The following is a 27,961-nucleotide window of genomic DNA, read 5'->3' on the forward strand; positions in this document are numbered from 1 at the left end:
TAGTTATTATTATTACCAATACTACTAATTCAATATCTTTATTAGAGGTATTTGGATTATTGATTTTTCTTAATTCAGTTTCAGTAGTTTATCTATCTCAAGTAATTGGCCCATCTCATCCAAGTTACTGGCATTCAATTTTTCATGAGACCTTCTTATGATTTTTGTCATTTCAGGAAGGTCAGGAGTGAGTTCCCCTCTTTAATTCCTGATTTTAGTCATTTAAGTCTTGTATCTTATTTTCTTAGCCACTCTAGTTAAAGGTTTGCAATTTTTCTTTTTTTCAAAAACTTAATTTATTGAAATTACCTATTATTTTTCTCTTTTACTTATTTCTAACCTAGTCTTTATTGTTTTCTTCCTATTTCTTTAACGTAGTTTCTCCTGTTTTTCTAGTGACAAGAGGAAGAAGTTTCAGTTGAAATTTGGACAAAACAGAAAAACTCTCACTAAATTCCTCAAAGAGATACTCTGCCAGAAATGACTTGAGGATATCATGTTATATGTAGTTATCATGTCTTCTCTTAACTAAGGTTTTCTCATCTCCCTCTGACACAGGATTTACTCATTTGAAATTAACTCAAGTGGAATTTCAAAAGTATCATGTCAGGAAATGAGACATGAAAATACTTTTTATGGCAGATAAAGCTCTATGACACTGATAGATTACAAATCTTATGTAGGTGCACTAGAATGTATATTTTACTAATTAATTTAATAAGAAGGATGAACACATTTTGGCATGCAGGCTTCTAGTTACCGCTAAAATAAAGTGTCAATGATAAAACTAAAACAAAGTAGAATTTTAAGCAGCAAAAGTAAATTTGGATACTTTGTAACTTCAGTGATTGATAGAATAATGTGAGATTACTTTTAATGACATTGTAGTGTGATGTCTGAGTAAAAGATTTCATCAGAAAAATTAAACAGTATGTTTTTCTGCTAAACACACTGAAGAGCTCTAAGAGTTCCCTGAGACTTTGGCTGGGGTCTGAGCTGCCAATGGACAAGAGAAAACTAATTTTGATGATAATTATATTATCTGTAAGTGGAAAGCACTGTTCAATAGAAAAGTTTATTAGGAAAAGTGTTTTCTATGGTGTCCGATACGGTGACCACTGGACAGATGTAGTTACTGAGTACTTGAAATGACTAGAATAAGAATCTGAGCTTTAAATTGTTATTATATTTAATTAATTTAAACGTAAATACTCATGCATGGCTTGTGAAGACTTATTTAATAGCAAAAGATAATATATTCCAATTAAAAAGTAGAGATTGCCCTATTACATAAAGAAGCACTATTCAATTATGAAATTTCAGTAATTTATGGAATGGTTAGAAAATAAGCATATAGAAAGCTTGAACAACATTATTAACAAACTTGACCTAATAGACACTTACAGACAACTTCAAGCAGCAAAACAGAATATGCCTTCTCTCAGTTAAGGAAAGTGCATATTTGTTATGTTCTCTTCAAGTATACTCATATAAGTCATCTTATAGGGCATAAACAATCCTAAGCACATTTAAAAGAACTGAAACTGTACTATGTTTTCATATGGCAAAGGTATTAAAATAGAAAGCAAACCAGGTGTAGTGGTGCATGCCCATGATATGAGCACTCTGGGAGGCTGAGGCAGAAGAATCACAAATTCAAGCCCAACCTGAGAGATTCAGTGACTTAGCAAGATTCTATCTTAAAATAAAAAGGGGCTGGGGGATGTAGGTCAGTATGAAGACTGTACTGGGTACAGTCCCCAGTACAAAGAAGGAAGGAAGACAGGAAGGAAAAGAGGAAGGGAGAGAGGAAGGGAAGGAGGGAGGGGTAGAGAAAGCTGTGATGATATTCCCACAGAAATAATAGTCAAAGAGAGCATCCTGAAATAGTAGTTATTTCATAGGGCTCTACATGGAGTACTCAAGGTCATAGGGCTTGGTAAATTCTCCAGTTACTCAGCATGTTAATGCTTATGTCCATGTCTCTGTCTTGGAATGTAGCTGACCCTGCATCAGTGTCTATTATGATGTTCATGTGTTTATCTGTTTCTGAGTGTGGGTCAAGACTGCTCTGATGTCCATGTCTCTGCCTCTAGCTAGTTATTCTTAGATCATTTCAATCAAGCCACTTAAGTGTTCATATTTGTGGATGTTGGATTCAGACTTTACAGTTTGCAGTAGAAACTGTGAAGTATTTAGAATGCAGACACCTAGATACTGCCTAGGGCTTCTTATTCAGAAGTATGAAGAGTGGGTCTGATACGCACACTAAGTAATTTTAACCTGACATTTGTGAATCATTGGACAAGATAGTTTGTAGATTTCATTTAATTACTAAAATTGTATAATCTCCAACTCCAAATCAAGACCTCTACTGTATTTAAGACATTTTATAACCCAACAATTTGAATTCCAGAATATCAACATCAGAGTCCAAATAGTTATAGGCTTGCCTGTTTAACATTCTGTGCTTAAAGATCAAAAGTTTAAATTATTTGCAAGTGTTATCAGTATCTCTTGCCACATTTTGTCTAGTAATGGAACAGAAATGTCCAAGAAAAGAGATTGGATTTAAATATGGGCTTAATTAAAACATGTCTTCATAATGGAGACTAATTTGAGCTATTTTTGACTCTGCTTCTCCATCAACTAACTGCAAGTTTGTTGACACTGACAAGATATTTATCACCAGAATTTGTTATTTTTTGTCTTTTTTATAATAATGATTCTAGTAGGGTGAGGTGGTATCTCATTATGCTTTTGTTTTGCAATTCCATAATTAGTGATCTTGAACATTGTTTCATATACTTGGCAGCCTCTTGTATGTATTCTTTTGACAAATGTCTATTCAGGTCTCAAAATAGTTGGAGAAAAGATTTTGAGTGTATTCACCATAAAGAAATAATAGAAGTTTAAGGTAATAAATATGTTAAGTATCCTGATGTGGTCATTACTCAATGTAAATATCAATCAACATATTACATTTTACCTCAAAATGCACAAATACGATGTGTCAATCAAAAATAAAATTAACTTTTAAATTTGTTTTTTTTTTTGGTGCCAGGATTGAATTCAGGACCTTGCACCTGCAAGGCAGACGCAGTGACACTGAGCTAAATCCCCAGTCCATTAACTTTTAAATGTTCAAAGTAAATATTTTAAAATAGCATCATTTTTAAACCTCTCAGTTTTACCGTCCGTGTATAAAAATACAATTGATTTTTAATTGTGTTTATATATAATGGCTTGATATATTCATTTATTAATCCTGTTATGATTATAAATTCATTTGACTTTTCTATTTCAATAATTATGTCATATCCAAAGAATGACAATTTAGTTTCCTTCCTTCTGAATTTGAAGCTTTATAATTATTTTTCTTGCCTTATTGCACTAGCTAAAATAGTATAATGTTGAAGGAAAATTTGTAAGGTTTTAAGGAGATGTAATTTGTATATTGTGAGATGCAGAATTTCCAAGTGTACAATTTGCAAGTTGCGACAAGTGCTTGTAATGTGAAAACCAAACCATGATCAAGATATGTTTTCATGATCCCAGAAAGTTCCTTTGGTTCCATCCGGTCAAATTCAGATATTCCAAGAGGCACTCATTGTTTATATTTCTACCACAGTGGATTAAATCTGCATAATTACACAATATATACTCTATCGTGTCTAGTTTCTTACAGTCAGCATAATGCTTTGAAATCCAGTAGTGTTGTGGGATTTATTCCTGAGTAGAATTCATTAAATTCATGTGACATATTTTATCAACTCTCTTATTGACAGATGTTAGCACTCTTTCCATTAATTCTATTATGAATAAAATTAATACGAACATTTTTTACTTGTCAACTTGTGAACATATGTTTTCATTTCTCTTCAGTCTTTAAGAGTAGAATTGTTCAGTTGGAGCAGATGTATGTTTAACTTATAGAAAACCAAGAAAATTTTTTCAGTGAGATTGCATACATTCACACTCTTGCCAGCATGATATGAGTCCCAAATGCTGCAACCCCTTCTAGTGTGTTCTTATCTTGGTGATTATAATTTGTATTTATTTGCTGACAAATTCTGTCAAGCACATAGACTTATCATTTACTTTTATGTATTGTCTGCTTAAGTCTTCAATAATTCTAACATCTGGACCATCTCAGAGTTGACCTATTTTAATTGTATTTTCCCTTAAGAGAGGAAATAAGACATTTGCTTACTTCTGGATATTAAGTAAATCTTGACTTCTGGCTAAACATTACAAATGTTACTCTGCATAGTCCCTTGGATATATTATAATCTACTGGGGAATGCAACTATTTTTGTCTTAGCAGGCCAGCCTCCTGGTTAAATTCAGACTATGAGATCTTTCTTACTCATTGTGAACCCTGATTCAAATTAAATTAGTTCTGCAAATCTCTGCTGGGCTAAGCTGAATCCATCTTCATTTGTGGCTCAGAGGCTAGGCTGAGCCTCCTGGGGATTTGTGCACAGCTTTAGCAGAACCCCTCAGAAGCTTCCTCTCCTCCTGGGTTTGCATCTCACCTACAGCCTGTGGGAGGTTCTTTCAGGGTTCCTCTAACAGGAAAGTTGGGGTTTCCAGCATCTCTTTGACCTGTCTTTAAGTTTTATTAACCTTTCCTCTACAGGTGCAATTTTCCCTAAGCACACTAGTGATTTTTTTTAACTTCAGGTATTAAAACATTCTGGCTCTAGTTCTAAAGCTTGTTTCTCTTTGGCTCTTTTCAATGTCAGTATGTCTCTCCTTCTTCCCTCTGTGGACTCAGCTTGTGCACCTGACACTTGAATTTCATGTGCATGTGATAACCACTGCTTTAAAGACACTTTGCACCAGATTGCAGAAGATGATAGAGTAGAGACCGGCAGCAAAGTTCAGCCTCTGTGGGACTTGGAGTTTAGATATTTAGAAAAAAACAATTTGGTGAAGATAAGGAAACAGATGAATCTTTGGGAATTGGAAGGGAGTGGATGGGAAGACTGGAAACTATGGAGAAGCTGGAGAGATGGAGCAGCACAAAGAAAGGAATGAGGCAATCTGGAAGCCTCATCCAGTTCCTCGGGAGGGGGATCTTCCTCCACTGATAAAGGGTAAGCTTAGAGAGGGTTGGTGGCTCCAGGTAGAGACAGTGGACTGGGCTGGCTGTCCTGTCCCCAAGTGAAGCACATGACAGTTATAAACCACTACATCAACATGACATTTTACTCTGAAAGTGACTCCTTTCACAAGGCAGGCTACAGTTGAGGAGGGCCTGGGCACTGCCTGCCATGTCTGAGAGGGCTTAATCATGAGCCACTTTGTAAAGGGGTTGGTTGTTCAAGCCTGGGCTACAGAGCAGCTGAAGAGCATCTATATTCTAGGATTTCTGCTGTTACCCAGCCACAGTGACTGGGTAACAGAGAACCATAGAACACAGTCATGGAGAGAGTATGGGCTGGATATTAATTCTCTGAGAAGTTCAAGCTCAAGTCATGAAGGAAGTGGGGGCCCCACCCTCTGTGATAAGGCAGGCTGGGCATGTGTGGCTTTTAGGGGGACTATGTCTGAAAGTGTTAGCATTAAGTTCGGCACATGGTTTGCAACCACCACCACCACCCTACTGCCTATATACAGCACAGAACTAAGTGTTGTGTTTGCTTACATCATCTACCAAAGTGCAAGGATATGGCTTGGCTTATACAAAGAGAGAGGTTTCTAGAGTAAGGGGCCACCTCTCAAACTCACAAGCTGTATAGCTAGGCAGGAAAAACAGGACTTGGGGTACAAAAAGTGACATGCAAAGTGGGAGTTACCAGAGTGACTACAGCCTTAGGGCAAACACCACTAACGGCCAACAACCAGTGAGAAAGGTGGGGCAGGATCCAGCATTCACACACAAAATTCATAGTGTGGAAGCAAACAGGTCTTAGCAGTGACTCACTATCCCTTCCCCATATCTGTTGGGTTTCAAGACTGCAGATCCTAGAAAGAAAAGACTCATTCAAAAATTCATAGGAATGTTTTCTTCTTTTTAAAATTTTTTTCACTGATTCTCTGGGATTTGGGGTTGTCTTTTCCTTTATTTTTTGCCTTTTCTTTTTTCTTTTATTCTTCTTATTTTATCTTTTTTCCTTTATTTTTCCTCTTACTCTTATGTTTTCTATTAATTTTATCTAACTGTATAATTTCCTTTTACTGCTTAATAGGATCCTTTATCACAACTTTCCTAATTCTTATCTTTCTTTTCTTTATTTTTCAAATTTTACCTCCTTCATTCTTCCATTTCCCAGCTTCTCTATCTTTATTAATATAATCATTAAGCTTTATTAACCTTTAAATATTTAGTTAACTATATGCTATTACAGTTGTATTCCTTACTACTATTAATGGAGGTACACTTGTTGCATTTAATAAATGTCACATCCAGCGGGTAAGACCTGTCTCCATGGCAGCCCCCCAGTTGGAACCACAGTGCTACATGGGGTCCAAGCACCATCAAGCCTCAGCAGCAGATATGCAAGAAACCTCAAAGAAGAGCAAAGACAAGACACCAGGTCCCAAGTGCTGGCTCAGGAATCTCTGTAACATCTGCACTACCCTTCCTGATTAATGTGACCCCACTCACATCTATACCACACATTAGTTCCTAGAAGCATGACCTCACTCTCTCAGCCCCCAAATTCCTCAAGGCAGCAACTTCTCCCCTCCCTTTTAATCCCTTTGTTCTTTCCTCTCAGGCTGCTGACTCCCCCTTTGGACAGCCCACTGGCACCTGAGCTTGAAATAAATAACCTCCTTGCCCACAGAAAATCTGCCAGAGTGATCTCTCTCCTCTCTGCATCTCTAATACATAAATATTTACATATGTCAATATTTGGTTTGTCTTTGTGTTTATACTATAACTATAGATCTTTTTTCTACGGTTAAGGGTGGTATTGTCAATATCCAGTTTATCTTTAATGCTATTATTTTTTCTGATATTGTTGCTATTGCCAAGGTGGCATAATTGTTGCCATTAATTAGTTTTCTCATATGTCAATATCTGGATTGTCTTTGTAGCAATAATACTATGGTCCATTTCTGGGAAACTAGATGCTAGGATAATTGCACTCCATCTTCCCCTCACAAATTAATGGAGATTGTTGGCAAAGGCCATAGTTAGACATGCCCAGAGTGAAACACTGAGAAATAGACACTAACTAAAGAGATTTCTATATGAGCAAAAGAGTCTTTCCAATATAAATGACCCCCAAATTTAGCACACAAAAAATAGAAATGTGAGAAAACAAGGCTTGTGTCTAGGTGTCCCCCTAAAGCTTCATGCAGTCATAGGTGGGGCTTTTCAGAGATGGCTTGATCTAGAGGGTGTGAGGCTGGGAATGATTCATGGTGGAATGCCACACTCAAGGGCACTAGGATTAAGGGTATGAGTGCTACCCTTCCTAAGTAGTCTGGATAAGATAAAAGGGGCAGAAAGGCACTGTTAAGGTCCCTTGCTTGCTTTTGCTGTCATCTGCTTGCTATGAACTGGTTTTCCTCTGCATTGCCCCTCTGACAAACCACTCTGACTTGGAGACATCCAATTGGACTGAAATCTCTGCAACTTGTAAGCTAAATAAACCTTTCCTCCTTTAACTTTAGGTGTCTGATATTTTGTCTTAGCAATGAGAAAAGAATTGAAGACACAAGGGAACAAAATGCTTCCCCAAGGCTGATTCCTGTGGCATCGAGGAGGAGAAAATCAAAATCCACACAATTGAATTATATGAAATGATAAAAGAGAAGATAGAAAAGCAACAGGTTCATAAGATGCTTGGTGGGCCCTACCAAGGTCATGAGTCATGCGGAACATGCCAAATCAGCCTGCTGCAGACAGGCAGGTCTGCACATACCCTACCAAGGTCTTGAGTCATGCAGAACACACCAAATCAGCCCGCGCCCTGGCAACAATCCACTGAACACCCCCCACCTTGCTCCTCTGTACAGCCACCCGGTTCCACATTAAAAAGATGCAGAGGACACCAGAACACCAGAACACCTTACTGAGTCCTGCCACTCCCAGCCCAGAGGGCAGAGAAGTTCAGCCAGTCCCAGAACCCAGAAGGAAGCTCCCCACCTCCATCCCAGGCTCCTAGGGCAGAGAAGGTGAGCTGGTCCCAGAACCTGGAAGGAAGCTCCTTGCCTCCATCCCAGGCTCCTAGGGCAGAGAACCTCAGCTGGTCTCAGCACCTGGAAGGAAGCTCCCTAGGGAAGGTGAGCCGCGTGGGTGCCAGAAGCAAATGCCGCCCCCCACCGTGGAAATGAGAAAACACATAAGCAAGCCTCAAAAACAGAGTTCCAGATCACCTACAGCAACCCCAAAGGGAAACGAGATGGAACAATCTGATACTCAACCACCTGGACTCTCTGAACTGGTAAAAAAGAGGATCTGGGAAAAATGAAATCAGAAATAATTACTCAGATAACAGCAAAGATTTTGCTCATGGTGCAAGACATGATTAATAAATCTAGAGAGGACACAGATAAAAATACAGAATCTGAGGAACATGATGGAATCCCAGAAGAGGAAACAAATGGAATCCATAAAACAGATGCAAACAGATTTCAAGGAGATTAAAAACTCTATCAAAAGTCTGCACACCAGAATGAACCAATGTGAGGATAGAATTTCGCATAAAGAAGATAAGATTGCAATTAGTGACCAAGAAAAGAAAAATTGCTTTAAAATTTTAAGGGAACATGAAAAATCAATCCAGCAACTGCTAGATGATGCAAAGAAGAATAACATAAGACTGATTGGAGTCAATGAAGAAAGAGGAGAGAGTGCAGATGACATGAAAAATCTGTTCACAGAAGTGATGGTAGAAAACTTCCCAAGGAGGGGAAAAGAGCTTGACATACAGATAAGTGAGGCATGTAGGACTCCAGCTAGCCTTAATCAAAAAAAAAAAAATCTACACATAGGCATATAATAGTTAGGATTCCAGAAATCCAACAGAAGAACAAAATTCTACAAGCAATGAGAGAAAAGAAACAAATCACATACAAAGGAAAGCCCATCAGAATCACAGCAGACTTGTCAATGCAAACCCTCAAGGCAAGAAGAGCTTGGAGTGATGTATTTCAAGCCCTAAAGGAAAACAGCCTCCAACCCAGATTGATGTACCCTGCAAAACTATCTTTCAAAATGGATGGAGAAATAAGATACTTTCATGATAAAGAGCACCTCAGGAACTTCATGAATACCAAACCAGCACTCCAAAAAATTTTAGACAATACCCTAGGAAAAGACAATGAGGATCACAACCCCAGGAAACCCAGAAGAATGAATTAATTGGGTGTGACAAATTAAATGCAAAGGGGGAGAATCCAACAAAAAGAAAAAGTCATGACAAGGCTTTTAAAACTTTTAACTTCATCTCCCTAATGAGTGTATAATTCAATTTTATTATTGTACTGATTAGTATTTTTCTGATTCTAGAGTTGCACACCATTCCTTGTGTTATACTGGCTATTTATCATCTTCTTATGTCTACATTTTAATTGGGTTGTCTTTTAATGAGCTCTAAGAATTCTTTATATATTCTACTCATAGGTTATATACATTGTAAATATGGTCTGTTTAAGGACTACTTTTCATTTTAATGATGTCATTTAAAGTTCTAAATTTTGATAGAATCTCATTTATCAATTATTTTCTTTTATACATCATGTTTTTTGTATCCTAGGTAGTTCTTGCCTACCCTGAATTCATAAATATTTTCCCTTATAATTTCTTCTTAAAATTTTATACTTTTAGGCTTTCTTATTTAGGTTCATAGATCCCTTCAAGTTATTTTCATGTATGGAAAAAAAGGGTTGAGGTTAATGTTTTATATATGGATACCAGGTGTTCTGGTGGCATTTGCTGAAAACACTATCTCTTCCTTGGCTCTTGAATTGAGTTTATATTCTGTAAAATGCTAATGTTAAATAATCTTTCAAAAGTCAGTGGACAATATAGGTGTGGTTCTATTTCTAGATTCTCTGTTTTATTCAAATGATCTATATGTTTTCCTTACACCAACACTGCCTTGATTACTGTAGCTTTAGAAGAAATCTTAAAATTAGGCACTAAACGTCTTCCAACACTGTTTTTGTTTTTTAAACTTTCCTAGGTCCTTTGTACTCCTACATAACTTTTAAATTTCAATATCCAATTCTTCATTTATAGCAAGTATACACAGACCTGAATTTTTATATATACCTTGTGTTTTCTAATCCTGCTAAATTAAAGCACAAGTTCTAGGGGCTCCTAGAGATCTCTTAGTATTTTCTCTGTAGATGATCATTTCAACTACATATAAAGATTTTGCTTCTGCCATGCCAATCCTATCTTAGTTGTATCATTTCATTGCCAGACTATTTTGGTGGGGACTAGGTTTCAAAGTTTAATGGACAGTAAAGAGTAAGCATATCTGCCCTTGTTCCCCAACTTAAGGAGAAAGCATTGTATCTTCTCCATTTATATAAGGCATTCTTGCTGGAAGTATGGAGTACATGTCTTTAATCTGTTGAGAAAGTTCTGTTCTACTGCTAGTCTCCTGATAGCTTTTAACACGAACAGCTGTAGAATTTAGTCCAATACTTTTTCTCCAACTAGTAACAGGATCATATGGCTTTTTCCTTTCCTCTGTTTAAATGATGACTTTTGGGGTGGATCTTCCAATGCTGAACCAACACTGCCATCTCTATAACAAAACCACTTTCTACATCCTGCCAGATCTGACTTCCAGTAGTTTGTTTTGCTAAACAAATTTCTATCTATGTTCATACTTTTTCTTCTATTATCTTTATCCAGTTTTAGTATTAGCATAATGTTGAGTTCCTAAAATGAGGGGAGAAGTGTTCCTTCTTTTTTCTGTTTTAATTGTTTGATATAATTTAATAGTTAAAATGTTTATGAGCCTGCTGTTGTCATATCGGTAGGTTTTCAAGCTAGGAATATACTTTCTTTAATAGGTGCTATTCAAATTTTATATTTCCTCCAGAGTTAGTTTCATTAATTTGTCTTCCAAGGTACTTCTTAGAAGTTGTCAAATTTATTTCAAAAAAGATTTCTGTGATATGCTTTCTATATCCTTTTAAATTCTGTAAAATCTGTGATAATGTCTCCTAGATCTTGATATTTTAATTTAAAAAATGTATAACTGATATTGTGTAACAGGAAGAAAGGGTCTAAAAGAGCAGGGGAGTTGTGAGGGGTAGGGGAAGGAAAAAAAGAGAAAGGAAAAAATATGAGAAGAAGAAAAAAATGGAAACAAAGTCTTTGCAAATAAGGAAGGGTGGAGGGGGTGGTGAAAGGAGGGCAAGGGAACGGGAAAAAAAATAAGAACCAAGAGACTCATGTAATGGTACAAGATCCCAATGATGAATATAACTGTATTGTATACCTAAAATGTACCAATAAACTTAATGAGGGAAAAAAAATAAGATGCTTGGTGGCTCACAGAAGATACAACTAAAAAGGTAATAGACTTAATAAACAGGGAGTTTACATAAACACTAATAAAATGCTAGCTGAGCTAAACAAAATGATACAAAATATGAATGTCTAGTTTAGCAAAGAATTAGTCATGAAAAGTTACCAAACGGAAATCCAAGAGATTAAAAATTCTGTTGAAAGTATGAGCAACAAAAGTGACTGATGTAGGGGCTGGGGATTTAGCTCAGTGGTTCCACCACCTGCCTTGCAAGTGTAAGGACCCAAGTTTGATCCCCAGTACCAAATAAATAAATAAATAAATAAATAAAAATAAAGTGACCAATATGAGAAAAGAGTGTTAAAAATGGATGATAGGGTTGAACCTGGTGACTATATACTCAGAGATACCTAAGAATAGCAAGAAAACATAAAAAATGGATCCAACAGCTGCTAAACGGCTCAAAGAAAACTAATTTAAGTTTAATTGGAATTAGTGAAAAATCGAAAGATAGAACAAATGGCATAAAAAATCAGTTTATAGAAATAATTGCAGAAAACTGCAAATATGGGGAAAAATTTAACATACAGATAAGGGATGCATATATAACCCAAATAGCCACTATAAAAAAAAAAAAGAACTTCACGTCACATCATAGTCAAAATCCCCAAGGTCCAACACAAGGACAGAATCTTAGAAGCTGTTAGAGAAAAGTAACAAATATACTTATAAAAGTAGACTCATTAGATTGCAGCAGAATTCTCAGCATAAACATTAAAATCCAGGAGAGGAAAAAAGATCCAGGTGAGGTATGAGTGAAGTGTTTCAAACCCTAAAAGAAAAAATCTTCTAGTCTTTCAAAATTGATGAAGAAGTACAGTCTTTCTTTGGCAAACAGCATGTTCAGAATTCTTGACCATCAAATTAGAATTCCAAAAGTTCTCAAGGATGTCCTACACAGAGATAATAAAGTCAACAATTCCAAAAAGTCTATTAGGACAAATACACCAGGCAGGGTTAGCAGTTAAGCTGAGGGGGGAAAAGGGAATCAGCAACAGGAAAATAATATAATGATAATAATAAGTCAATACACTTTAGTAATAACTCTCATGGTGAATGGCCTTAATTCCCAGTCCAAAAAAACACAGATTAACAGAAGGAACCAGGAAACAAAACTCAGTGGTATAATGTATAAAAGGAACACATTTAATTCAAAAAAGAAATTCACCAACTCAAAATCAAAGGATGGAAAACAATACTCCATGCTGTGAGAACATGAAAACAAGCAGGCATAGCTATGCTATTTTCCAAGAAAGTGGATTTCAAGGCAAAACTGACCAGAATAGGCAAAAAGCTCATTACATATTGGATAAAGGCACAATTCAACAAAAGAGAAAGCAATTATTAACAAATATGCACCAGGGCCGGGGATTTAGCTCAGTGGTTCCACTGCCTGCCTCACAAGTGCAAGGTTCTGAGTTCAATCCCTCATACCAAAAAACAAACAAAACAAATATGCATCAAACACCACTGTACCCAACTTCATAAAACAAACACTACTAGACATAAAAGATTAGATAAATGTCAACACAATTATAGTGTCAATATCCCACTATCACAAATATACAGGTCAACTAGACTAAATATCAACAAAGACATATCAGAGTTGAATCAAATCTTTGATGAAATAGACTTAATAAGTATCTAGAGTGAAACACCTCCAAGTAAGAGATACACACTCTTCTCAGCAGTGCCTGGAACTTTCTCCAAAATAGAGCACATACTTGTCCCTAAAGGAAACTTACATAAATGCAAAAGAATCAAAATTATCCTATACATACTATCAGATCACAGTGCAATGAAACTAGAAGTCAATGGCAAAAGAAATGAGAGAAATTATACAAACACATGGAAATTAAACAATATATTCTTTAATAATCAATAGGTCATAGAAGAAATGAAGAAGTTCATTCCTAAAATCAAACAATAATGCTAGTACAATGTATCAGAACCTATGGTACACAATAAAAGGAGTCCCAAGATGGAAGAATATAGCTGTGAATGTCCACATCAGAAAACTGAGTAATCACAAGTAATCCAATGAGGCACCTCAAAATCCTAGAAAAACAAGAAAATCTAAAGCTAAAGTTAGTACAAAGAAGGAAATTATAATGATGAGTAGATATTAATAAAATTCATACTAAAAACACAAATAATCAATGAATCAAAGCATTGGTTCTTCAAAATAATAAAGTAGACAAGCCCTTACAAAATCTTACCAATAAAGAAAAGCAAAGACTCAAATCAATGCACTCAAAAATGAGAAAGGTGAAATGATAAAAGATACCACAAAAATACAGATTATTCATAATTATTTTTAAAACCTGTATCCCAATAAATTGTAGAATCCAGAAGAAATGTATGCATTCCTAGAAAAATTTACATTACCAAAACAAAATCAAGACTACATCAAAACTCCAAATAATCCCATAACAGACCAAAAAATTGAAGCAGTAATTAAAAAAAAAAACTGCCAACTATGCAAAGTCTAGGACCCAATTGCTCCACTGAAGAATTTTACAAGAACTTCAGGGAAGATATAGTAGCAATACTCCTCAGACTCTTTAATGAAACTGAAAGGGAAGAAGTACTCCAAAAGTCATTCCTGGAAGCTAGCATTATCCTGATTCTAAAACAAGACAAGGATTCAACTGAAAAAGAGAACTGCAGGTCCATCTCTTTAAAGAACCTAGTCACAAAAATCCTGATAGAATATAACAAATTTTCAAAAAATATCATAAATGATGGCCAAGTAGGCTTCATTCCATGGATCCAAGGATGGTTCATTATACACAAATCAATAAATTTAATACGTACAAAGGACAAAAAACACATGATCATCTCTATAGCTACAGAAAGAGGAACAAAATCCAACATACACTCATGATGAAAATACATATAGAAGGACCTTATCTCAATCTGATAAACCCATTTATGACAAACCTACACCAACATCATATTAATTGAGAAAAGGCTGAAAGCTTTCCCTCTAAAATCAGAATCAAGACAAGGATGCCCAGTATCACTACTGTTCAATAAAGTACTTGAAACATTAGTCAAAGCTGTCAGGCAAGAGAAAAAATAAAAAAGATATGTATAGGAAAGGGAGATGTCAAATTATTATTATTCCCAGATGACATGAGCCTTTACATAGGAAACCCAAAATATTCCACCAAAAGACTGCTAGAAATAATAAGCAAATGCAGTAATTAGCAGGATACAAAATGAATCCACAAAAATCAATAGCATTCTCGTACACCAATAATGAACTCAACAAGAAAAAAAATAGGAAAATAATGCTATTTACAATAGCACCAAGAAAAATTAAATACCTAGAAATTAATCTAATCAAGAAAGTAAAAGACCTCTATATGAAAACTACAGTGCTCTTCAAAAAGAGATGGAAGAGGGCAACAGAAAATGAAAAGATACCCCAATTCTTGGATAGGAGGAACAAATATTATCAAAATAGCCATATTTCTAAAACTGATATTCAGATTCAATGCAGTTTCAATCAAGCTACCAACAGCATTCCTCACAAAACTAAAGAAAAAAATCTTAAATTCATATGGAACCAGAAGAGATTCAAAATCACAAACACACTCCTAAACAACAAGATCAAAGCAAGAACCATCACAGTCCTGGAGTTCAGGTTACATTACAAAGCCACAGTGATAAAAAAAAATAGCATGGTATTGGCACAAAAGCAGACATGCAGATGACTGGAACACAATAGAGAATGCAAAACAACCCCAGGTACATTAAGCTATCTGATCTTTTATAAAGATGGGAGTAAAGATAGTCTCTTGAGCAAACGGTGCTGGGAAAAGTGGTTATTCACCCGCAGAAGATTGAATCTAGGCACATATCTCCCACTATGTACTAAGCTAAAATCAAAATGGATCAAAGAACTAAATATTAAAACAGAAGCAATCTCCTGGAAGATAATACAGGTAAAATTCTTAAAGGTATAGGACTAGGCAAGGACTTTCTGAACACAACTCCAATTGCAAAAGAAGTAACTGCAAGAATCAACAAGTGGGATCATATTAAATTGAAAAAGCATTTGAATAGCAAAAGGAAAAATCAACAGAGTGAAAAGACAACCTACAGGATGGGAAAAAATTGTTAGCTATTCCTAAGACATAGGACTAGTAGCTAGAATGTATAACAAACTCTAAAAAATTAGACCTCCAGAATAAAAGAGCCGATCAAAAAATGTGCAACTGAAATAAACACTCTTCTCAAAAGAAGTACAAATGACCAACAAATACATGAAAAAATAGTCAACATTGCTGGCCATTAGAGAAATCCAAATTAAAACAACACAGATTCCATCTTATTCCAGAAAAATAGCTATCATCAAGAAACCAATAACAAATGCTGGATAGGGGCGAAAAACAACCTTTCTAAATTGTTGAAGAAATGTAAGCTAGTACAATGAACCACTATGAAATGGTAAGGAATTTCAAACAGCTAAAATTAGAAATTCCATTTCACCTAGCTATGCCTATTCTAGGTATCTTCCTGAAAAAAATTTAAGGGATCATATTACAGCGATACATGCATACCATCTTTATAGCAGCACAATTCACAAAAGCTAAATCTTAGAAGTGGCCTATATGTCCATCAACAAATTAATGGATAACAAAAATGCCATATTTATGCAATGGTGTTACTACTCTTCCCTAAAGGGTAATCTTGAGTCATTTGTAGGAAAATGCATACATGTTGAGACCATACTGTTAAATGAAATAAATCAGACATGGAAGCTTAAATATCATATGATTTACCTTATACAGTGGACCCTCAAGTTACAACCATTCTGACATATGAACAACTTGGATTGTGACCAGAATTTTAGTTTTAATTTATGGCCAAAGTCTTGAGTTATGATGCGAATGCCTGCCGCTTGTGCTTCCAGATGGTCTCAGAAATAGATTTAACCCTTAAAGAGTTCTAGAAGGAGCATTACAACATCCTTTCTTGTCTCCAGTTGATGGGCATTTGGGCTGTTTCCAAGTTTTAGCTATTACAAATTGTGCTGCTATGAACATGGGTGCACATATATCACTGTGGTATGATTCTTTTAATTCTTTGGGCAAGGTAACAAGCAGGGGAATAGCTGAGTCAAATGGAACTTCCAGTCCTACTTCTTTGAGGTATCACCATACTTTTTTCCACAGTGGTTGCACCAGTCGACATTCCCACCAGCAGTGGAGCAGGGATCCTCTATTCCCACAGCCCAGTGAGCACTTGTAATTGGTTGATTTCATGTTAATAGCCATTCTTTCTGGAGTGAGGTGGAATCTCAGTGTTCTTTTCATTTGCATCTCTCCAATGACCAGTGATGTTGAACATTTTTTCATGTATTTATTTGCTATTTCTACTTCTTTGTCTTGGACATGTCTGTTCATTTCAGATGCCTATTTTGGAATTTGGTCTTTAAATTTGAGAGGTCTGATCTTTTTAAGTTCTTTACAGATTTGAGATAGTAGACCTTTGTCCGTGGAACAGCAGGTGAAGATGTTTTCCCACATTGTGGGTTGTCTCTTCACACTGCTGGTGGTTTCTCTTGCTGTGCAGAAGCTTTTTAATAAGAAGAGATTCCACTTGTTGATTGTTTGTGCTAGGTCATGGGCAACTGAGGTTTTGTTCATAAAATCATTTCCTACACCAATGTCTTCAAGAGTTCTACCTAACCTCGGTTCTAGCCGGTTCAGCGTTTCTATTTTAATATTGAGATCTTTAATCAATTTCAATTTTAGTTTCATTCATGGTGAGAAATATAGGTCTTTTTAATCTTTGACAAGGTAAAACACAATTTTTCCAGCACCATTTATTAAATAGGCTATCTTTCCTCCAGTGAGGGTGTTTGGCTACTTTATCGAAGATGAGAGGGTTGAGTATGTCTGCAGCTGTTTCTGCATCTTCTAATCTGTTCCACTGGTCCTCAGGTCTGTTTCTTTGCCAGTACCATGATTCTTTTATCACAGTGGCTTTGTAGTATAGTTGGAAGTCAGGAATTGTGATACCCTCTGACATATCTATGTTGCCTAGAATTGCTTTTGCTATTCTGGGTCTCTTCTTGTTCCAAATGAATTTTTGAATTGTTTTCTCGAGGCCCGTGAAGTATGCTGCTGGGATCTCAATTGGAATTGCATTCAATCTATATAGCAGTTTTGGAAGCATGGCCATTTTCACTATATTAATCCTTCCTACCCAGGAGCAGGGGATGTCTTTCCATTTTCTGATATCATCTTCAATCTCTCTTTTCAGGGTGTTATAGTTTTCAGAGAAGAGGTCTTTGATTTCTTTCATTAGGTTGATTCCTAGGTATTTCAGTTTTTTGGATGCTATTGTGAAAGGAATTATTTGCCCTATTTCTTTCTCAGTGAGTCTGTTGTTCATGTAGAGGAAAGCTATTGATTTCTGTGTTGACCTTGTATCCAGCTACTTGACTGAATTTGGTTATTAAGTGTAGAAGACTTTTAGTGGAGTTCTTGGGGTCTTCTATGTAGAGTATCATGTCATCTGCAAATAATGACAATTTGAGTTCATTTCCTATCTTTATTCCTTTTATTTCTTTCTCTTGTCTAATTGCCATGGCTAATATTTCCAAAACTATATTGAACAGGAGTGGTGATAGTGGACATCCTTGTCTTGTTCCTGACTTTAGTGTGAAGGATTTCAGTTTTTGTCCCTTTAGTATGATACTGGCTGTTGGTTTTTCATAGGTGGCTTTTATCAGATTGAGGTAGAGACCATCTGTTCCATTTTTTTGTAGGGTTTTTATCATAAATGTGTGATGGATTTTTTCAAATGCTTTTTCTGCATCTACTGAGATGATCATATGGATTTTGTTCTTTGCTCTATTGATATAGTGTATTACATTGATTTGCACATGTTGAACCATCCCTGAACCCCTGGAATGAATCTCACTTTGTCAGGGTGTATGATCTACTTGATGATCTTCTGCATTCTATTTGTTAGTATCTTATTAAGGATTTTTGCATCTATGTTCATTAGTGAGATTGGCCTACAGTTCTCTTTTTCTGTTGGGTCTTTCTCTGCTTTAGGGATCAAGGTGATTCTTGCTTCCAGGAATGAATTTGGGAATATTGCTGCCCTTTCAATTTCATTGAATAGTCTAAACAGTAATGGCAGCAGTCACTCTCTAAATGTCTTGTAGAATTCAGCAATGAATCCATCAGGATCCAGGCTTTTTTTAGTTGGTAAGTTTTTATTTATATTTTCAATTTCATTCTTTGATATTGGGTTGTTTTGATTTTTTAGGTCTTCTTCGTTCAACTTTGGTAACTCGCATGTATCTAGGAATCTGTCCATTTCTTCTGTGTTTTCCATCTTATTGGCGTATAGGTTCTGGAAGTAGGTATTGATGGTCCACTGGATTTCTGCTGAGTCTGTAGTAATTTCACCCTTTTCATTCCTAATTGCATGGATTTGGGCCTTTTCTTTCCTTTTTGTCATAAGGCTAGCTAATGGTTTGTCAATTTTGTTTATTCTTTCAAAGAACCAACTCTTGGTTTCATTAATTTTTTGTATCATTGTCTTAGTCTCTTGCATTAATTTCTGCTCTGATCTTTATAATTTCCTCCCTTGTATGAGCTTTGGGTTTGTCCTGCTCTTTTTCTAGAAGCTTGAGGTGCAGCATCAGGCTCTTTTATTGGGCTCACTCTGTTTTCCTAATATGTGCATTCACTGCTGTGAATTTCCCTTGTAAGATGGTATTCATTGTGTCCCATAGATTCTGATATGTTGCATTGTCATTGTCATTTAATTGATGGAACTGTCTAATTTCTTTAATTTCCTTTGTGACCCATTGGTTATTCAGAAGTGTGTTGTTCAATTTCCATGTGTTTATGAAATTTTTCCAGTCTCTTTTGCTATGGATCTCCAATTTCATTGCACAATGTTCTGATAATATACAGGGGATAACTTTAATTCCTTTGCATTTACTTGAACTTGTTCTATGAGTGAGTATGTGGTCTATTTTGGAGAACAACCCATGTGCAACTGAAAAGAATGTGTATTCTGATTTTGTGGGGTGGAAGACTCTGTAAGCATCTGTTAAGTTCATTTGTTGAACAGTTCAATTGAGTTCTAGTATTTTTTTAAATATATATATTTATTGGTACATTTTAGGTATAAAATACATTTACATTTATCATTGGGTGCTTGTACCAGAACATGATTCATCTTAGTTTTTATTTTTACTCCCATTTCCTGTGCACCCTTCACCCCCTCCATGCTTCCCTATCTACACAGAGTTTGATTCCATTTTTTTTCTCATAATTTTTCCTTTCCCTTCTTCCTTTTCCTCTTTCCCTTCCACCATCCCGAAAACTTGGACCTTTTCTTATTTCAAATTATCAATTATTGATTTTAATCATTTTCATCCTTATTTACACTTTCAATTTCTCACACTAGAGAAACTATTTGGTATTTACACGTGTGTCCTATTTATTTCACTTAAGAGTATGGCCTCAATATGCATCCATTTAGCTATAAATGTCTCTAGTTGCTCATTCTTTATGGCTGAGTAGTATTCCATTTTATTAAAAAAAACCACATCTTCTTTATCTAGTTTCCAGGTGATGGGCATTTGGGCTGTTTCCAAGCTTTAGCTATTACAAATTGTGCCACTATAAACATAGGTGCACATATATTGCTGTGGTATGATTCTTTTAATTCTTTGGGGAAGAGTCCCAGTAGGGGAAAAGCTGGGTCAAATGGGACCTCTAGTCCTAGTTCTTTGAGGTATCACCATACTGATTTCCACAGTGGTGGCACCAATCTACATTCCCACCAACAATGGAGAAGGGTTCCTTTCTCTCCACACCCTTGCCAGCATTGGTTATTGGTTGATTTCTTAATATCAGCCATTCTTTGTGGGGTGAGGTGGAATCTCGGTGTTGTTTTCATCTACACCTCTCGAATGACCAGTGATGTTGAACATTTTTTCATATATTTACTTGCTGTTTTTACTTCTTTGTCTGAGAAATTTCTGTTCATTTCAGATGCCCATTTTTGAATTGGGTCTTTGAATTTAAGAGGTATGATTTTTTTCAGTTCTTTATATATTCTTGATAGTAGACCTTTGTCTGAGCTACAGCTGCTAAAATTTTCTTCCCACATTGTAAGTTGTCCCTTGTCTCTGTTGGTAGTTTTTCTTGCAGTGCAGAAGCTTTTCAATATGATGAGATCCCAGTTGTTGATTCTTTATGCTAGCTCCCATACTACTGAAGATTTGTTCATAAAGTCTTTTCCTATGCCAAGTCATCAAGAATTCTACCTAACTTATCTTGCAGCAAGTTTAGTGTTTCTGACTTAATGTTTAGATCTTTAATCCACTTTGATCTTAGTTTAGTGCACCATGATAGGTATGGGTCTAGTTTTAATTTCTGACAGGTTGAAATCCAGTTTTTCCAACACCATTTATTAAATAGGCTATCATTCCTCCAATGAGGGTGGTTGGCTCCTTTGTCAAAGATGAGGTGGCTGAGTATGTCTGGAGTTGTTTCTTCACCTTCTAATCTATTCCACTGATCATTGGGTCTGTTTCTTTGCCAGTACCATGCTGTTTTTAATCACAGTAGCATTGTAGTATAGTTTCGAGTTGGTGATTGTGATACCCTCAGCCATGTCTCTGTTGCCTAGAATTGCTTTTGCTATTCTAGGTTTCTTCTGTTTCCAAATGAATTTTTGGATTGTTTTCTCTAGTTCTGTGAAGTGTATTGTTGGAATTTCAATTGGAATTGCATTGAATCTATATAGCAGTTTTGGAAGTATGGCCATTTTCACTATTTTGGTTCTTCCTACCCAGGAACAAGGGATATCTTTCCATTTTCTTATATCCTCATCAATCTCCTTCTTCAGAGTGCTGTAGTTTTCAGTGTAGAGGTCTTTTGCTTCCTTTGTTAGGTTGACTCCTAGATATTTAATTATTTTAGATGCTATTGTAAAAGGAATTATTTCCCAAATTTCTCTCTCAATGGGTCTATTTGCATATAAAAAGGCTATTGTTTTATGAGTGTTAATCTTGTATCCAGCTCCTCTACTGAATCTGTTAATTAGGTCTAGAAGATTTTTGACTGAGTTGTTTGGGTCTTCTATGTAAAGCATCATATCATTAGCAAATATTGACAGTTTCACTTCTTCCTTCTTTCTCTTGTCTAATTGCTATGGCTAATGTTTCCAGAAAAATATTGAGCAAGAGTGGTGATATTGGGCATCCTTGTCTTGTTCCTGATTTTAGTGTGAAAGTTTTAAGTTTTTGACCATTTAGTATGATGTTGGCTGTTGGTTTTTCATAGATAGCCTTAATCAGGTGGAGATAAAGACCTCCTATTCCAATTTTCTGTAGCTTTTTTATCATGAATGGGTATTGCATTTTGTCAAATGCTTTTTCTGCATCTATTGAGATGATCATGTGGTTTTTGTCCTTGACTCTGTTAATATAGTGTATTGCATTTATTGATTTATGGATATTGAACCATCCTTGCATCCCTGGGATAAATCCAACTTGGTCAGGGTGTATGATCTTCTTGATGACCCTCTGTATTCTGTTTGCCAGTATCTCGTTGAGGATTTTTGCATCTATGTCCATTAGGGAGATTGGTCTGTAGTTCTCTTTTTGGATTGGGTCTTTCCCTGGTTTTGGAATCAAAGTAACACTTGCTTCCAGGAATGAATTTGGAAGCTTTGTTTCCCTTTCAATTTCCTTGATGAGTTTAAATAGTAATGGTGATAGTTCTTCTTTAAATGTCTTGTAGAATTCAGCAGTGAAGCCAGCAGGACCTGGGCTTTTTTTGTTGGTAAGATTTTTATTACATTTTCAATTTCATTTATTGTAATTGTGGTGTTTTGTATTTCTATATCTTCTTCATTTATTTTTGGCAATTCATCTGTATCTAGGAATCTTTCCATTTCTTCTGTGTTTTCCATTTTATTAGAGTACAGGTTCTCAAAGTAGGTATTGATGATTCTCTGGATTTCTGCTGGATTTGTTATGGCTTCACCTTTTTCATTCTTAATTGCATGTACTTCAGCCTTTTCTTTCCTTTTTTTGATAAGGTTGGCTAAAGGTTTATCAATTTTATTTATTCTTTCAAAAAACCAACTCTTTGATTCATTGATTTTTTTTTTGTATCATTCTCTTAGTCTCCATTGCATTGATTTCTGCTCAGATCTTTATAATTTCCTTTCTTGTACATGCTTTGGGTTTGTTATGCTCTTCTTTTTATAGGAGCTTGAGGTTCTGCATTGAGTTATTTAACTGAGATCTCTCTGTTGTCCTAATATTGGCATTCACTGCTATGAATTTCCCACGTAGAACTGCTTTCATTGTGTCCCACAGACTCCTGTATGTTGTACTGGCATTTTCATTTACTTGTAGAAACTGTCTAATTTCTTCTTTAATTTCCTCTGTCACCCATTGGTGATTCAGGAGGGTGTTGTTCAATTTCCATGTGTTTGTGAGAGTTTTGCAGTTTCTTATGTTATTGATCTCCAATTGTATTGCAGTATGGTCTGATAATATACAGGGGGTAACTTCAATTCTTTTAAATTTACTTAGATATGTCCTATGAGCTAGCATGTGATCTATTTTGGAGAATGACCTGTGTGCAGCCGAGAAGAATGTGTATTCTGATTTTGTGGGGTGGAACACTCTGTAAACATCTATTAAGTCCATTTGTTCAATAGCGTCATTTAGTTCTAGAATTTCATTGTTAATTTTTTTTCTAGTTGATCTGTCTATTTGTGATAGAGGGGTGTTTAGTTCCCCCACTACAGTTGTATTAGTGCTTATTTGGTTTTTCATGTCCATTAATATTTGTTTTGTATAGTTGGGGACATTTGTATTTGGTGCTCATATATTTAAGATTGGGATCTCTTCCTCTTGGATTGTTCCTTTCACAAGGATGTAGTGAGCATCTTTGTCTCTCTTAATTAGTTTTGGTTTGAAATCTACTTTGTCTGCAAATAAGTTTGCTATGCCTGCTTTTTTCTGGGTTCCTGTTGCATGGAGAAATGTTTTCCATCCTTTTACTTTCAGGCTATGGATTTCCTTTTGAGTTAAATGTATTTCTTGTATACAGCATATTGCTGGGTTTTGCTTCTTAATCCATTCTGCCAGTCTATTTCTTTTGATTGGTGAATTGAGGCCATTAACATCGATAGTTATAATTGACAGATATTGACTCGTCATTGTCATGATGTTTTACTGTTGCTGGCTCTTTTCTTATTTTCCACCGTTTCACTTTAGTGTCTTACCTTGCATGGTGTCTTGTCTCTGCTGGGCCTCATGGAGTTGTGACCTTCATTGTCTTTTTCTAGGATATTGTTTAAAATTGTTTGGAGTGCTGGTTTGGTGTTCATGAAATTTCTCAGGTGTTCTTTGTCATGGAAGTATCTAATTTCCCCATCGATTTTGAAAGATAATTTTGCCAGATACAACAGTCTAGGTTGGAAGTTATTTTCTTTTAGGGCTTGAAATACTTCATTCCAGGCTCTCCTTGATTTGAAGGTTTGTGTTGAGAAATCTGCCGTGATTCTGATGGGCTTTCCTTTGTAGGTGATTTGTTTCTTTTCTCTAACTGCCTGTAGAATTTTTTTCTTCTGTTGGGTTTCTGGGATCTTGACTATTATATGTCTAGGTGCAGATTTTTTTTGGTCATGGCTGGATGGAGTTCTATATGCCTCACTTATCTGTACGTCCAACTCTGTACCTCTGTCTGGGAAGTTATTTACTATTATTTCTGTGAACAGTTTTTTTGTGTCTGTTGTACTTTCTCCTGTTTTTTCATGGACTCCTATGAGTCTTATGTTATTCTTCTTTGCAGCATCTAGCAACTGTTGGATTGACTTCTCATGGTCCCCTACTATCTTTAAGAAATCTGTGTTTTCATGGTCCTTAACCACAAACCTGTCTTCTATATCTGATATTCTGTCTTCAGATTCTCTTAGTCTGCTCTGCATGCTTTCAATGGAGTTTTTAGTCTGCTGAATATCTGTTTGAATCTGTTTCATGTTTTCCATTTGTTTCTTATGCTGGAAATTCATGGCTTCCAGCATGTTTCTGATCTCATCTATTTTCTTATCTGTTTCTGCTCTAGAGCTTCTAATCATGTCTTTCACTCTGCTCACCTTGTCCATATTTATCTGGGAGATTATTTCTGTTTTGAAATTTTCTAGAGCCTCATGCATCTGCTTTGTTACTTCCTATGCTCTCAGTTCAGGGTGTCCAAGTGGTTGCTTATCAGAGTTTTCCACCTCATTTCCCCCAGAATTTTCTTTTTGTGGCATGGAAGCCTGCATTTGTGCCTTGCTTAAGTGTCTTCTCATTTTTGTTTTTGGTACTGTCCTTGATTTAATTCCTGGGTTGATATTTCAAGATTGCTTAATGTAGGTATCTTTGTTGCTTGTGTTTAAAACCCTTGTGGAATGATTGCTTTTCAGAGGTGTCTTCCAGATATAGCTTGTGTTTGGGTTTTTGAGACTCTAATGACTCTGAAGCTATTATATTTTTCTTATACCAGGAAGGAAAACTAATTAGATCAATCACAACATGTTAGCCCAAATGATATAGTCAGCAATACCATAGCATCAAGCACAGCTTAGAAAATAACAATTTTTGGTAGTTATTAATCTATCACTTTTAACTAGGTGAGTTAAATTAAAACTAAGGACCAACCCATCATAAGTTTATAATGAATAAACTCTTCAGTATAGCATCTTTCCCCTTTGGGGTGGGGAGCTAAAAGGAGTTGAGGAGGGAGGGACAGGTAGAAACAACAGGTAAGATTAGCAGTGAGCCCAGAAGACAGAAAGATCACACAAACTCTAAGAAGTTGTTAAAGGCAAGAGAAAATGGCAGACTGAAAGAACAAAGATGTGAATAGAACCATCTAACAGCAACAGGGAGGTTAGATACCAAATTTACTTTCCTTTAAACCTAATGATAATCAAGAGAAGGAAAAAGAGAAGAAAAGAACAGTAAGGGAGAAATCCGAATTCAGTGCAGAAAGTAACAAATGGGGATATGAGGGGCAATGTGGGACAGTGAGAGAATGAGAGAGAGAGAGAGAGAGAGAGAGAGAGAGAGAGAGAGAGAGAGAGAGAGAGAGAAAAGATAAAAGAAAGAAAATAAAGAAAAGTAAAACTTTGAAGAGTAGAAAAAATGTAAAAATTAAGAATTAAAAATAATAAAAAATTTTTTTTTTCTTTTTTGCAAATAGCAATAGAAATTATGGGCCTCCTTCAGGGTATGTCTCTGTTGTCACAGTAGGCAATGTAGGAATCTCTGTGCATACACAAGTCAATGAGTCTCAGCAAGCCAGCAGTAGACCAAGTACAGTGGTCTGATGTGCCTTTATTGTAGAGGTTCTCTTTACTTTTCTGCTGAGCTTCAGTTTTCTTCCAGAAGCCTGAGAAGCCCTCTTTCTGTTACTAACTTCTGCTCTATCTTGTGGTGCTCAGGAAAAGGTCTTTATAATCTCCTGTGCCTCTGTAGTATGGGACCAGGTAGCAGTAAAGCCAGAAGGTAGATGGTGCAAAGAGGGGGGGGAACTGAGTGTTGGAGGTGCCCACACAGCTAAGCAGACCTCACCGTGCCATGGGCATGGCCCAGAACTGCCACAGGAACCCCAAGCTGCTTGCCTTGTCTCACCGGGGCCAGCTGCTGGTCACCAGCTTTTCGAGTTCTAGTATTTCATTACATATTTTTTGTCTAGTTGATGTATCTATATGTGACAGTGGGGTATTGAGGTCCCCAACTACAATTGTATTAGTGCATATATGACTTTTCATGTCCATTAGTATTTGTTTTATATAGTTGGGTGCACTAGTGTTTGGTGCATAAATATTTATGATTGTCATCTCTTCCTGTTGGACTGTTCCCTTTACAAGTACATAGTATTCTTCTTTGTCTCTCTTAATCAGTGTTGGTTTGAAATCTTCTTGATCTGCAAAGAGGATCGCTATTCCTGCTTTTTATCAGGTTCCCGTTCCAAGCAGTCCTGTTTTCCACCCTTTAACTTTCAGTATATGAGTTTCATTTTGAATTAAGTGCGTTTCTTGTATGCAACATATTGTTGGATTTTGCTCCTTGACCCATTCTGCCAGTCTATTTCTTTTGATTGGTGAATTGAGACCATTAACATTAATGGTTATAACTGATGCATATTGAGTTATCATTGTCATGACTTTTTCTTTTTGTTGAATTCTCCCCCTTTACATTTAATTTCTTGTCACACCCAATGGATTCATTCTGCTCTGCTTCCTGGGGTTGTGATCTTCATTGTCTGTTCCTAGGATATTGTCTAAAATTTTTTGCAGTGCTGGTTTGGTATTCATGAAGTTCCTAAGGTGCTCTTTGTCATGAAAGTATCTCATTTCACCATCACTTTTAAAAGATAGTTTTGCAGGGTACATCAATCTGGGTTGGAGGTTGTTTTCCTTTAGGCCTTGAAGTACATCACTCCTACCTCTTCTTGCCTTGAGGGTTTATGATGAGAAGTCTGCTGTGATTCTGATGGGCTTTCCTTTGCATGTGATTTGTTTCTTTTCTCTGTTTGTAGAAATTTGTTCTCATGATGGGTTTCTGGAATCTTAACAATTATATGTCTATGTGTACATTTTTTTTGATCAAGGCTATTTGGAGTCCTATATGCCTTACTTATCTGTATGTCAATTTCTTTTCCCCTCCTTGGGAACTTTTCTGTCATTACTTCCGAGAACAGTTTTTTTTATGTCATCTCCACTCTCTCCTGTTTCTTCATTTACTCTGATCATTCTTATGTTATTCTTTGCATCATCTAGCAGCTGCTGGATTGATTTCACATGGTCCCTTAAAATTTTAAAGCAGTTTTTCTTTTCCTGGTCACTAATTGCAATCTTATTTTCTCTATCTGAAATTCTGTCCTCACATTGGCTCATTCTGCTGTGTAGACTTTCAATGGAGTTTTTGATCTCCTGGAAATCTGTTTGCATCTGTTTTATGGATTCCATTTGTTTCCTATGTTGTTATTCCATCATGTTCCTCAGCTCCTCTCTAGATTTGTTTATCAGGTCTTGAACTATGAGCACAATCTCTGCTGTTATCTGAGAAATTATTTGTGATTTCATTTTTTCCAGATCCTCTTTTTTGGCAGTTCAGGGAGTCCAGATTGTTCAGTATCAGAGTATTCCATCTCATTTCCCTTTGGGGTTGCTGTAATTGATCTGGATGCTTGATTTTTAGACTTGTTTAAGTGTCTTTTCATTTTTATGGGGGGGGTGCTATTGGCACCCATGCAGCTCACCTGCTCTGGGCTGGGAGCAGTGGAACAGCAGCCCAGAAACCCCTTCCTCTGGGCTGGAAGTGGTAGAATAGCATCCCAGAAGCCCCTACCTCTGTGCTTGGAGCAGTGGAATGGTGGCCCAGA

This window comes from Heterocephalus glaber, unplaced genomic scaffold (genome assembly GCF_053883595.1).
Source record: "Heterocephalus glaber isolate CG9 unplaced genomic scaffold, H.glaber_assembly_v1.0 deba00001610, whole genome shotgun sequence".
Taxonomy (NCBI): Eukaryota; Metazoa; Chordata; class Mammalia; order Rodentia; family Bathyergidae; genus Heterocephalus; species Heterocephalus glaber.